We start from the raw sequence: 13350 nt of genomic DNA on the forward strand, positions 1-13350 counted from the left end.
GATAAATCTAATCGAAAATCTAGAAGAGCGATCGTTTGATAAGCGTGAGAGGCTTTGATTTTATCTGGCGTCAACATTGTGCTCTATAAATAGATGCATAAATGCGAGTGGATTTATAAAAATAGACACACTGGACGCTTTAGAACGCGAACGAATTTCATGCAATTTCTCATCGTCGAACACTCATAATGTCGATGAAACAATTGTAACATGTTTCGTTACCAATGGCTATTCTCCGCGCGTTCCCAACGAAGATAATATCAATAACAAACACAAGACGGTATGCCATAAAACAGAGTGAATTACCTGGACGAAGTTAAATGACGTCACGATCGATTTCAACGTCCTTAAAAATCGTAACAAACCATGGCTAATTACTTTTCCCAAGGAGCAAATTCCAATGCGGGGCACGGTATAAACTCCCTCAATCATTTCAGTATCAATACGCTCATGGACCGACTCGCGAAATTTGTTCAATGAGATCGACGATTCAGCGCCGGCCGGGGATCATTGCCGATCCACCGTTTCGATAATTACCCAACGAAGATTGATATTTGCACAAAGATCCGCAGTCGAAATTAATTTCTCCTCGGCGCTGCGGCCGCCGTTCCCCGGCCGGCCTTGAACGCCGCTGGAACCAAGGAGCAGCACCGTCACGATGGATCACACAATTCACAGACTGGCAAGGATAACATCCTTGAAAGAGAGAAGATCACGCGTCACGGATTGACGATCGCCTCCTTTCATTAGGCGTTGCGGCCCGTTTCACGCACGGTTCCCTAATTACTGACCGCGGGTCGATGAAAGGGGCCGCATCCCAGACGGATCGCCGGCTTAACACCGAGTTTTCCCAGGACACCCGGAAAATCGGGGGATAATCGCGCGAAGTGAGTCGCCGCGACCTTTGTTCCCGAAATCGAAGGCTCCTCGGATGAAACTGTGCAGTCTCTTGGGAGGCCGACTACCATTCCGCTGACAGTGCTTCGAAAGACACGCACAATACCGTCAAATTCCCTGCACTAGACACACGTTAGCCAAGTATCAAAATTTGTCGCTAATGATTCCATTGTTATTACAACATTGAACCAAACCAAAAATAAAAGTATCAAAATCGATGACTATTTCACGCAGCCTTAACCCCTTCCCGTGTCATTTAGCTCGACGAAACTCGGGCCTCAAGAATTAAGAATTCTTAAGAAAGTAAGAATTTCATGAGATAAAAATAAAGCAACAGAGCTTCTCCTTTCTTTAATCCTTTCGTTGCGGGTGTCGACTATAATCGGCAAGTGATATTAATTAAATATAATATACGTAATATAATAGAAAACATTACAATATAATATAGCATAATGTAATGTAAGACTATAAATAACCCTTTGCGTGATTTCACTCCAGCGTAGTGGACTGCCGTAACGAAAGGGTTAAGCTCCTCCAAAGTTTCACACTTGATCTACCCATTTTTGCTAAAAATGAAAATGAAACCTAATCTTCGAAATAAAAACTGTGAAAGCAACGATCACTTGCGAAGTATTCTTTGACATTGTCAAATCCAGGACCGTAAAAAATTGTTGCAGGGTCGGCGAGAGATTTCGGGAGAGGGATTGTTAAAAATCTTGTTACCAGTCGGGGGACCCGGCGGAGCGGCGGGAGCAGTAATTATTCGGGTCGCGTGGCCGCGATGATATATTTTTTTCGGCCGTGGCACCGGGTCCGTGGGTGTCAAGGGTTGACAGAACACGCGGGAACACGGTAAACCAGCTTAGAGTGGATAATATCGGTCAGCGGGTTTTTACGAGCGGCAGACCGGAGGAAAGTGAAAAACGGTGGGTCGGAGTTTCTGCAGCCAGGGATGAGAGGGGACAGACTGGAGCATCGTGTATACATGAAATTTTCAGCGGCCGGTTTGCGAAATGATATTTATGTGCCCTTAAACCGGCGACGCGTGTCTCACGGGACGATTGCGGGTTAGAGGTTTCACGGGATTTTTCACCGTGGCCGACGCCGGCCGCCATTTTGTGTTTAGCGAACCACGGGCGAATGCGTTTATCTCTTGATTTCGACGAAATTTATGTAGGGTAGGGAATTTACAGTTCAGCAGGTCTTTTTGCGAAGAAATACAGGTAAATCCGCTATCGATTCTGTAGAAAGTCGACGAGATTGGGAGTTAACCGTCTTGTCTCATATTTTCTGTAAACCGCGAGCTCCTGAAAACTTATACTTCGTGGGTAAAATCTTCGGTTGACTTTAATTTCCCAGTAGAGGTAAAAGTTCTACATTTGTTATAATAAATATATGTTTATTGTTAAAATTATTCGTGAGCGCAATGGAACGTGCGTCTTTTTTCGATTGATGTAGATTAGACAGTAGACTATTGTATGATTGAACTATGTATCTGGTAATAAGAGAAGCTCGATAAATTGTTCAATGATAATAATTTCAAAAGGTTAGGTTACATTACGTTAACCTAAATAATTTCACAGATCATGAATGAGATATTTCAAGGTTCCAGAGAGGTCCAAGTACTACGAGAAAACAGCCGATGGATAAAGTTTTACGATCACGTTCCCGTCTTTAATTTCCGTGCTGAGAATTATGGATTTATTGCAAACACGCATTTACCGTAAGAGTTGATAAGCCCGATTTACCGGGAGAGTTGTTCACATAGAAGCCAGAGTACATACGTACAATTATTACTTGCCGTAGCGAGGCGAGAGGATCAAGGAAATAATGCTGAGCAATCTCGACGTTTATCCAGTCAGTCGAAACTCGCAAACTCTAATAAACCCGGCGTACGTATCCCAAATAAGAATCGATTGGTCGAGAGAGAGAGAGAGAGAGAGAGAGGCAAAGCGGAAGAGCAAGCTATTAAAGCAAAGTGACAAACAGATATGTTCGCGAGATCGAGAAGCACGACTCGAAAAGCCAAAACAGAACAAAGTTATCGTGTACTTTGCCCGTTCAGCCGTTTGACCGGGGGGATAATCGATGAAATTTGAATATGGATAATCGATAGTCACCGGTTGACATCCCTATAATAGAGAATTCCGATAACACGCGTTCCCCTGTAGCTACGAGAGCAATCGGGAGAAAGAGGGTAGATTACCTAGGATTCGACGGAATTTGGACTCGAGATCGAGTCCCCGTTTGTTACGGCGAGTGGCCGGCACAGGTTTCTCCGCGGATATCTATATCATTCTTCGACTTGTTTCCTGCATCGATTCCTGTGCTCCATAATGTTCCAGAAACTTTTTCATCGCCGAAAAAATGTCGAGAGCTGTCGCCGCCGTCCGAATGCGTTCGAGGGACCGAGGGCTAGACGACCGACGAGACCTTTATGCAAATGTCGCCGTTATTCCTCGCTGTCGACTTTAATCATTTTTCCATGAATGAATCACGAAATGAAATTAGATCTATTGTGCAACAAGCTGTTACATTCAGACCCTTCTACGCTGAATCTTTATTACGCACGTGTTCTAAATAAATCAGTAAACTCGCAGCATATTAATATACGATAGTTTCGTATTTATTATTTTGAAAATGTTAGAACGATAGATGGCCTCTCCTGGAAATAAATAATTTCTGATTTCCATAAAAGTTCAATCTAGTAATAATGATAATAATAATAATAATAATAATAATAATAATAGTAAGAAGTTTGAATTAATTCAGTTTAATAATTTTGGCAGAGCAATCCCTATTTTATTAGACATTACTAGACATTTTTAGTCCCCGGTGAAAGGCGCTAGAACTTTCAATTTTTGAAATACATCGTGATTCATACGGAGCACTGGTTTCATTTAGAAATTGAGCTGAGTTAGTCTATCCTGCTGTGTGATTTTATTTCATTTGGTATCGAATAGAAAAATTGCATGAGAGGAAACTGTATGATCGAATGGAAAATGTTAGTATACATTTCTCGAACGAGAGATATTTGAAAAAAGGAGCAAGATCTAATATATTCTACAGATAAAATAAATGGAATTTACACGGGGATCTGTGGAACTGTCGAGGCGGGAGATACTACTCCCTTTGGTAGTTGTACATCGCGTATCCTGTATGATACTTCCTCTCCCGTTTTCACTTCCTGATGTATTACTGACTCGATATCGTCGGACATTTTCCGCGTAAAAAGGATTCTCTCCATTTTCGTTCCATCGAGCTGACAAGCACCGAGGAACGATCATCAACTTTGCGGATGCTTTTTTTTTCACGGGATATAAACCCGCTCCGAACAGAACCTGCAGCTTATCAATTGTTAACTCCTTTCAGTCCTTCCCCTTTTCATGCTTTGCTGAAACAGATCAAGATGCAAGTTAGCAAAGAATTATTACGGCGGAAAGTTCGAATCATTTAACCCTTTGCACTCGAGTGGTGACTCTAAGTCACCACTAAAATTATTCTATTTCATTACAAAATAATTTTTGCAACAATAAGGTTTAGATTTAAAAAATTGTTAAGTAGTAAAACTGTTGGCAGGAGTATCAAGAATAAATTTTGTATGAATAAAAATTTATTTTGTTAAATAGAATGAAAATACCACGAACCAGAAACATTATTTCGAATTTACAGTTTAAATGCCTCCGAGTGCAAAGGGTTAATAACATAAATCGTTGAAAATTTTTTAAATTTCTCTTGTTGTAAACATTCTCCAAACAATCATTTACTTTTTTTTATACACCTCAGATTACGTTTCAACTATTATTTAAAATTTGTTGAATCCGACGAAGTAAAGAGTTAATCATTAATAAAGTTGAACTACGATTCGAAAGATCCGAGTTTATAAAGCGAGTTAAGTTACAAATTAGTTCGAGGGGTCCTTCGTAAAGGGGTTGTCTGATCAAAAGGATCCAAAGCATCGTGATATAAACTCAAACCCTCGAACTTTTCGGTTCAATTTTTCCGTGGCAGCAGCGAGCGGCTCGGCAAAAAGTTGCATCGCATTGTCAGTTTTCGAAGGGTTTGAAGTTCCCCGGGCGTGCCGGAGAGTTAAATAATCTCGGGCGAGGTCGGGTCTGGGGGCAGATTCCGGGCAATTCCATCAGCGTGAAGGGACTTTTCGGAGGGCTGAAATATTTACGGTCCCCCGTAGGCGGGCGAGAAACCCTCGGCCGTCGAAATTTATCAACCGTGCACGTTCGAGCGGGTTCCTTCCGCGTGGATCGGGCCGGGCCGGGGCCGGGCCGGTAACCGAGACGCGTGATTTCGAGAAATACCGTAGATTATGCATCAGCGTTTCTCGCTGAATGATTCCGTGTTCAGTGATTCGCGAACCGCTATCTGGTCCACGCGACCGCACGGCCCTTGGCCAAACCCGCGGCACGATAATAGTTCTAACCGTGCGACTATACGCGTACGTATGGAAATAGGGGCAAGCGCCTGCGCGCGTGTACACGGTGTCCGCGAAATATTCTGATTTCCGTTTGTTCGACCGTGCCCGATGGATTTTTCCGGTTCTGTTTTTCCCCCCTCTGTGTCGTCCTTTGTTTGACTTACGCGCGCCGAGAACCGCGCGGTGATTTCGCGAGCGTGCTCGTACCGCGAGGAAAACGGATTCAGGGACTTCCGGCGTCCTTCTCTCTCGACAATCCATCGGCTGATGGACCGAGATGCTTAGCGATCGAAGTGTCCGCATGCACGATTTCGAATTTCGTGTTGACTCTTCGATTTTCTTTGCAACGAGGCGTTTGTTCGTTCGGGAAAGCTGAAGCGGGAAGAATGCAGATTTATTCGATTTTCGGTGGCCTCGCTTGCTTGTCTTTTCGACATTAAATTTATTGTTACTGGTAGCTATTAATAGCCACTGAAACTGAAAAATTATTATTTGCTTCTTCAATATACAGAAGGGACGCATTATATGCACCTATTGCATGCGATTGAAATCAGCAGTCAGTTCAAATTATTTATTATTTGATTAAATATGAGTAAAATGAATCCTTTAATTCTACGTCAGAGATGCGCATTTGAATGCAACGAGATGCAGATCGGGAGAGATTGTCTTCTACTAAGAAAAGCAACATTACCAGCCGTTATTTCTTAACAGTTGCGATTGCAACCTTCTAATCTGAATACGATAATATTATCAGAGACGAAACAAAATTAGCGCTGACGATGTTGCTTACGTACGAAAATAGCAACCCGTGCGTGGGTTACTGGAACTGTTATCTTGTAATATTATCACGCTCGCGATAGATAAGATTTCCTGAATGGAACAATGCGAAAATGTTAATTATGACATCAAGCATCACTTCTGGTAGCTTAAAAGCGTTATCTTGCCCGTGATCAATTTCATGGCACGAGTAATTGATATTCACGTGAATTGTAATTTTACTGTCCACTTTTAAGCCATTTTATCAACGGAGGTTGCTAAAGAGAATTCGAATTGGATGGAGGAGATTTAATTTGTTGGTGAAACGGGATTCGAAATTGGATAGCGCGGAATTTATATATTAAAACAGTATGACACATAAATCATTTCGAATCTAGTTTGTTATTAATCATTTTGTTAATTCGTTGCTTTGGGAAGGGCCGAGGAATATAATTCAACTCTTAATTATTGAGGGGGGCTTTTTAAAGAGAATCCGGTTCTCTCGTGTAACCAATGCTAGGCGGATTACATTTATTACTAGACTGCAGATTTTCGTTGCGGAATAACGGCGATATCAAAATAGATACTATTGAATTAAATTGCAGTTTATATTTCGCTGTATCGCCTGCATTCGTAATTGATGTAAATGTGTAAACGTACGGCGGATTATATCTGACAAACGAAATCACAGTGATTGAAACGGCAATGAAACTGGCATAAACTGCATTCGGTTTAATAAGCGCACGGGGATGGTATTAGAATTCTATTTTTCAAATTTTAAGTCCCTGGAATCTTCTTTCAATTAATTTATTTCTTCGTGCCACGGCGGAACGTCTTGCAGTCGGATGACGGACAAAGCTGGATTACTTCTGTCGTATTTATCATCGTCTCCGTTGTGTCGTTCTTATCTGAGAATCATGCTAATTTCGAGTAGAAAGTTCTTTGCGAAATAACAAGCACAATTACGAAGATCTCCTTGCGATTTATAAAAATTATTTGCATATTATTAGCAGACATGCGATCCTTCGCGCGAACTAAGCACTGTCTAAGCCATTTCTTGAAAACAATAAATACCCTAAAAATACATCGTTCGTTAATGTAGTAATTATTTCAAATTTTTGCGACGTCTCAATAGTTATGTATACAGTTTATTCATGTAGCGATTACTTTAAATTCCTGCCATGTCTCAACAGTTATGTATTTGATCTATTAATTATTCTCGCAATTGCACAAGATCCGCAGATTAACTATTATTCTTCAACTATTTCTCAAGCAAAGCAAATTACACTTCTGAAATAATCTGGAGATATCTGTGCAGAGAGCAGATGCTAAATAATTGTTTACTTCTTTGTTCGAGACAGCAATTCGCGAGTAATCCGACTAGAAAGATCGTTAGATACGCGAGCACATACATTACAGCGTCCAATGATATGGATATCTGTTTATGTGCAACGTGTACACAATTTCAAAGTGTCGAGATTCGCGGTAACGCGATATGGAATCGATGCGAACGACTCTGAGAACACGAGAAGCTATATTTACCAATGCGAACGAGTTTATTGTTGCACTTACCGTCGAACAACAACGGATTCTTATTCTCGAAATCGATGTCGTAGCTTTCAGCGCGCGTTAAAGAAGGCGGAATGTTTTACAATGTTCCCGATACATTAATCTTTTCAGATCAAGCCTCTCCAAGGTTCACGCAGCAGATATGCAGTCTTCATAGCGGAGCAGCATAGATTCTTGAGCACGTGACTATAGGTGTCAGCTATCTGGAATATTACTGACACTCCTAATGGTCCAGATAGCTCAGTTGCCCACGGCAGTTGCCCTACAATCTCGGATCTCCGTTCGAACCTTAGTTCGGCAATCAAATTGATATCGCGTATCGTATCCTGTGCCCCGTAAATGTAAAAGTCGGCCACGTTTCTCCATAAACTACTCCGCCAGAAAACTCAGCCGTCGCCATCATGCCCTTCAACTTCGTCACTCAATGCGAGAAATCACTTTGCCCGTGTTCCATGCGCCATGATTTCATTGCGAACGTTCTGCGCGGATCTACATTTCCGCGAATAAATTTCAGGGAATTCAAACTAAAACATTAACCCTTCTGTTAGCAATTTTAGCAAATTAGTCCGACTCCGCTCGGGTCTCGGGGACCCTGTGGGATGTCTTAAATCAACAATAGTCCGCGTATACTTGCTAGAAATAAAATGATAGCGGTATTAATAATCACAATTTATATACGTTCAGAAGAAGAGAAACATTTTTCATTTTGTACCTGTAAAAATCGATGTCAAGAGACTTTAACGTCTCGCGAACGCTCGCTCGTTATCGCGCGCGCTAAAACGTGATGTTAAACATTTTGGTGCGATCAGGCACACCCAGTACGTACTCGCACACTCGCGTATAAAGGGCCACGTGATTCAATGCACATGCATATGCACATGTTGCGGTTATTATTAGATTTCGTTGCGTAAGGGAGGGAAAGGGTCGATGGTTTCGCCGGGCGTCCGCGAAACGCGCTGAAATCGAGGCTTCGATCGTGCGCGCGCGCGCGAGCGCGTGCGTGTGTGTGAGAGAGAGAGAGAGAGCTGTACTCTTCCGATTCCACTGGAACACTCCCGAATAAGCATTCTTCCCGTAAACCGAGCGCAGCTTTATGACCGCTCGTTTCGGGCCCCGTTATTGTTTGATATCCAATTAAATCGAGGAGTCCCGATGTTTATCGGCGCGACGCTGATGAAAGAGGTGAATGAAACGCGCGACCGTCCGCGATTCGATACGCGAGGAAAAAGATGCCGGGAATTGGACCCGCTAAATGCCGGATCGGTCCTGTAACTGCCGTGTTTCAGGTTTCGTTCGCATTTCCACGGAGCACGCTCGTCGGCGTGGGCGTTCCCTGAATACGTGTAATAAAATCGCGTCCGTGCAAGTTCCCTCGAAAATTATTGTCGAACAGTATATCCGATGCATTTTTATTGCCCGCTTTTTTTTTCGTCCCCGCTCGCGAAGCATCAAATAATTCGTCGACTTTCGTTCTGCCCGGCAAACGCTGTTGCGCTCGACACGGCTCTAACAAAATCGCATAATGTGGTTCTCTTTTCGGTTCCAACTACGGTAAGACATAAATTATCCGAGCCTTCGTTTTGAACACGATATACGTTTCACATGTAATCCGTCTGATCTAAAAATATCCACACGATTTATTCTACAAGTCGCCGAAATCCTAGTTTAGCACTGCAACTAGATAACGGTTCCATCATCTGATCATCTACGACTAGATCGTATAACCGAGATTCTGCTGTCCGCGTTACACAAGGGATGTCTCTCTAACCGAATTCCTCCGTTGTTTCGATGCAGAGAGAACGCCGGAAGGAGGGCCGAATAAAAACGTTTCCGCGCGAAGCACGGTTCCGTGAAACGGCGTGGCCCGGTCGGTCCATTTCATTACACCATGACCGGGTAAACCCGTATTTGCTTCTCGTAACACGTCAGTAAGATCGATCATGGCGAACGGAGGTAGCGACTGCACGGTGCGACCTGCAACGTACTTCGGGCGCATCGGCGCGCGTTTCGTCGTCACGGCTGACCCCGATCCAGCGAGTCCGCTGGATTAAAGGTTCTCGTTTGACCATCGACCGTGCCCTCCGCCGGGACAAAACAATTTTATCGGCTGCTGTCTGAACCCAGCGAGCATTTTTCTGCATTACGCGGGGACGCCTCTGGGACACGGACGCGAGCGGTTCACAGAAATCTTTCGACCCTTCTGCCGGGGCGGGAGGGAGGGAGGGAGGGAGGGAGGTCAGTCGATCGTTTTGTTCCCGGCTGCCGGCCATTGCATTGTCCAATATCTGCGGCACCGTCGATGCTCTCGCTTTTTCGACGATGGACCCGCCGCTGCCATTCCCGCGCTCCCGTCGGTGAGCACAGAAGAGAAAAAGAGTCGGTCGGTTTTACAGGGGAGGAAATAGGGGGCTGAGGGCCCGGGGCATCAAAGCTGCGACCGCTGTAGCACTCTCAGGACGCTTTTCATCCGCGGGATCCTGATTTTGGCGGCGCTTCGTTCCGGAAAGGAAGACAATATTGTTCTTGAAGGATCTCGGCCCGGGAACGTAAAAGCTCCGCAGCCAAATGTCTATGCAGCTCCCTCCTCGTGGCTTTATCTGCCGGTTGAGACACTGGAGAACGTCGATCCACCCTGTGCTCCGGCCTTTGTGGGCTGCCAGCATAAATCTCGGTAATAAATTCAGTCGGAAAGAGGCAATTATTGTTTCCAAGGTGGATAGGCAGCTCGGAGTGTACCTTTGCATCCGTTAACCTTCGAACAGCTCATCGGACATGGCTGTGAGGCAGCTGGGTACTGGGTCAATTCTGACTGACATCACATTCGTCACGCTCTGCATCTTTCTTTTCTGGTATCGTCGACTTTCTGTCATCTTCGGAACGATCTTTGAACAAACTATAAAACCCTAGATAGCAGAGCCAATGTTTCGTCGATCTTCGTAAATTCTTATACTTCCTCCAAGCATTCTGTCGCTAATGTTATTCGTCGTTCGTCTTCATCCCTGCTCACATAATTTCACTAAATTTCGTGTATGTTTCTTCCTTCAGTTTTACATTTCAGTTTCCATTTTTATGTTTCTTATATTTTACATTTTATATTTTATCCGACCTTGTGTGAATGCTACATTATTATCCTCTCACTGCAACAAAAAGTTATCCGTATTATTGACAAAGTTATCATCATCTATATTATAAAATAATACTGTTGATGCATGGCAGGTGAAAGCACGGAACTTCTTTTTCGTTTAACGCGGCCCAATTATATTTCGCAAAAGCACGAAGCTCGGAGAACCACGTCCGCACAGAGTTCAACTGCCGCTCATGCTGCGCCTAACTAATTACATTCTTTTGTTTACAAACGCCGTGTCACGGATATCACGATTATACGTGAAATCGCGTCGACAAATAGACCGAAGCTTGCAGTTTATGTACACATTTTTTTAGTTCAGTAAAATAAAACAATACATCGTCACGCTTCGCCATTTTTCTGCGCCCAAGGTCTGACTTCATTCACTAAAATATTATTTTTTTTTTTCAGTCTGGTTACAGCTTTTCCAATGGGATGCAATAAAACGAGAATGTTCAGCGATTTGATTAAACATTTATCAGCTTGATAAAAAAAAAAAATTTTCGGTGAATTTCCGGGACGATTTTTTTTCAGTTGCCATTCTTTCGCAACGGATTAAAATAAAATAAAGTAATATAAAATAAAATGAAATGAAACGAAATAAAATAGTCCGGCGGTTCGGTTAAATGTATCCGAACAAAATAAAATCGAATGAAAATGCACGGCTGTTTAATCGGACACCGTGCCGCGTCTAATATTTTCCTCCGAGCCATTGTTTCCCCGGTTTCGCCACGGTTTTACCCCGGCAGCGATCACTTTACAGCCGCGACGTTTTCGTGTCGACTGACCGCGTCGAACAGAAAAATAACAGGCCGCTCGCGAAATCCGCTTCTTTTCAGTTCGCTCGTCGGACCGACCGGATGTCTTCTGTTTCGCGCGTCTCGCGAATTCCGGAAGGGACCCCGGACGATTTCCAGGTCCGCTCTCTCGCAGCAATGACATCTCGGCGGCGCTGGCGGCGACGGAACGAAACAAGGAGGGACAGAGGGAAAGAGAGGTTTCGGGCGGCCGCCGCGGCGCGGGGTCTCTTCAAAGAACAAGCGAAAATCAAGCACGCGTGTATCAATCTCGAGTGCCAATCTCGACATAAAGCCCTCTCTTATCTCCTTACCTTTGATATCAGAGGTCCGCGTCGCGCAGCCGGCTCCCCCTGTCTTTGGACTTTCGTCAGGAACTAGTCGGGGGGGTTCCCGTATGTAGGAAGCCTCTCTCCGGTTTAATATCCAAGCTTGCAGATCAGATTTCTTGCGAGCTGCTCGCCTGGTTGCCAGCGATTCCCTTCGACGGCTGTTTTTATCCTCGCCGTTTTCCCTCGGATGCGTTTACGCTTTTAATTCCTGACCCATGCGCCAGAGATGCTCGTTTGCCGTCGTGTATTTTAAATACACGTGTGCACGTTTAACTAATATATCCGTGTTTTGGTCCGCGTAATTCTTCGCAGACCGATACGGTCGTATTATAGGGATCGTAAATTGAAATTTACAGTAGTCAACGTATTACGCATGTGTTTAACAAAATATTCGAATATTAGTTTTTTTACGCAAGTAATTTGTATTACACAAAATATTGATTGATAGATTGCGAATTAAACCAACCTAATAATTTCTATTAAAGTACTTTAATCGATTAAGCTTTTCAGAAGACAATTTGCTGTTGTATTATTTTGTAGGTAGTACATGTGTATTAAAAATAACGTGCGCCCGTGTAATACCTATCATACTTACGTAATATCGTGTATTTTTTAAGTGTAGAGATTAAAACACAGATATATTAATTGCTAGACTGTGGACTTTTATGCGAAATAAAAATTTGTCGCATCTGTTGCAAGAAACAGAAGTAACTTACTTTTATTCTTCATTTATTCATTATTAAACATTCCTAGTCTTTATCCCTTCGATCCGTCAATCCCTTCTTTGCGCGAATATCTGTACACCCATTTCAAGATTTCCTTGGGCGCATCTTTATAGTCTGAAGGAGACACCACGGTCGTTCTTTGGTCACTAAAACGTGCAATTTCGGAGTCATCGAAACGGGCGATAAACCCTGACAATAACCTCGTTGTCCAAAATGCAGTGCAGAAATTTTATTGGCTTTTATCGGAGGCGACCCGGTCAGCCATTTCTTCTTGCACACGTTCCCAAGCAAATTCACCGTTTCTTACCGAATCAGATGTCCGTGCCAACCGACATTGAACAATTTGTCTCGTCCATTGTTCCGAACGAGCCAATTTATTTCATTCTACCGCGAGCAGCGAGAATTTCGCATATTTAATTCCGCCGCGAGAATGTATTTTCAGTTTATCAAATATTTCCACGAGCATGTTATGAACAAGAAGTTTGGGGAAAACGGTTCAGCAGGAACGCGTGACTACATTATGGACGGGAGGGGGGGGGGGCGAGCTATCTCATGTTTTATACACAGCTTTAATTCGCGGAAATTCATAATCGATGCACGTTCGAAAATGTACATAATTTAGAAATATCGCCGGGAAATGAAATACTTAACATGACAACGGTTTTTAACGTGCCGCGGCGGGCAACAGAAAAATGTTTCCGCCGGTGAAATCGTTGCC

Source organism: Augochlora pura, chromosome 6 (genome assembly GCF_028453695.1).
Source record: "Augochlora pura isolate Apur16 chromosome 6, APUR_v2.2.1, whole genome shotgun sequence".
Classification (NCBI taxonomy): Eukaryota; Metazoa; Arthropoda; class Insecta; order Hymenoptera; family Halictidae; genus Augochlora; species Augochlora pura.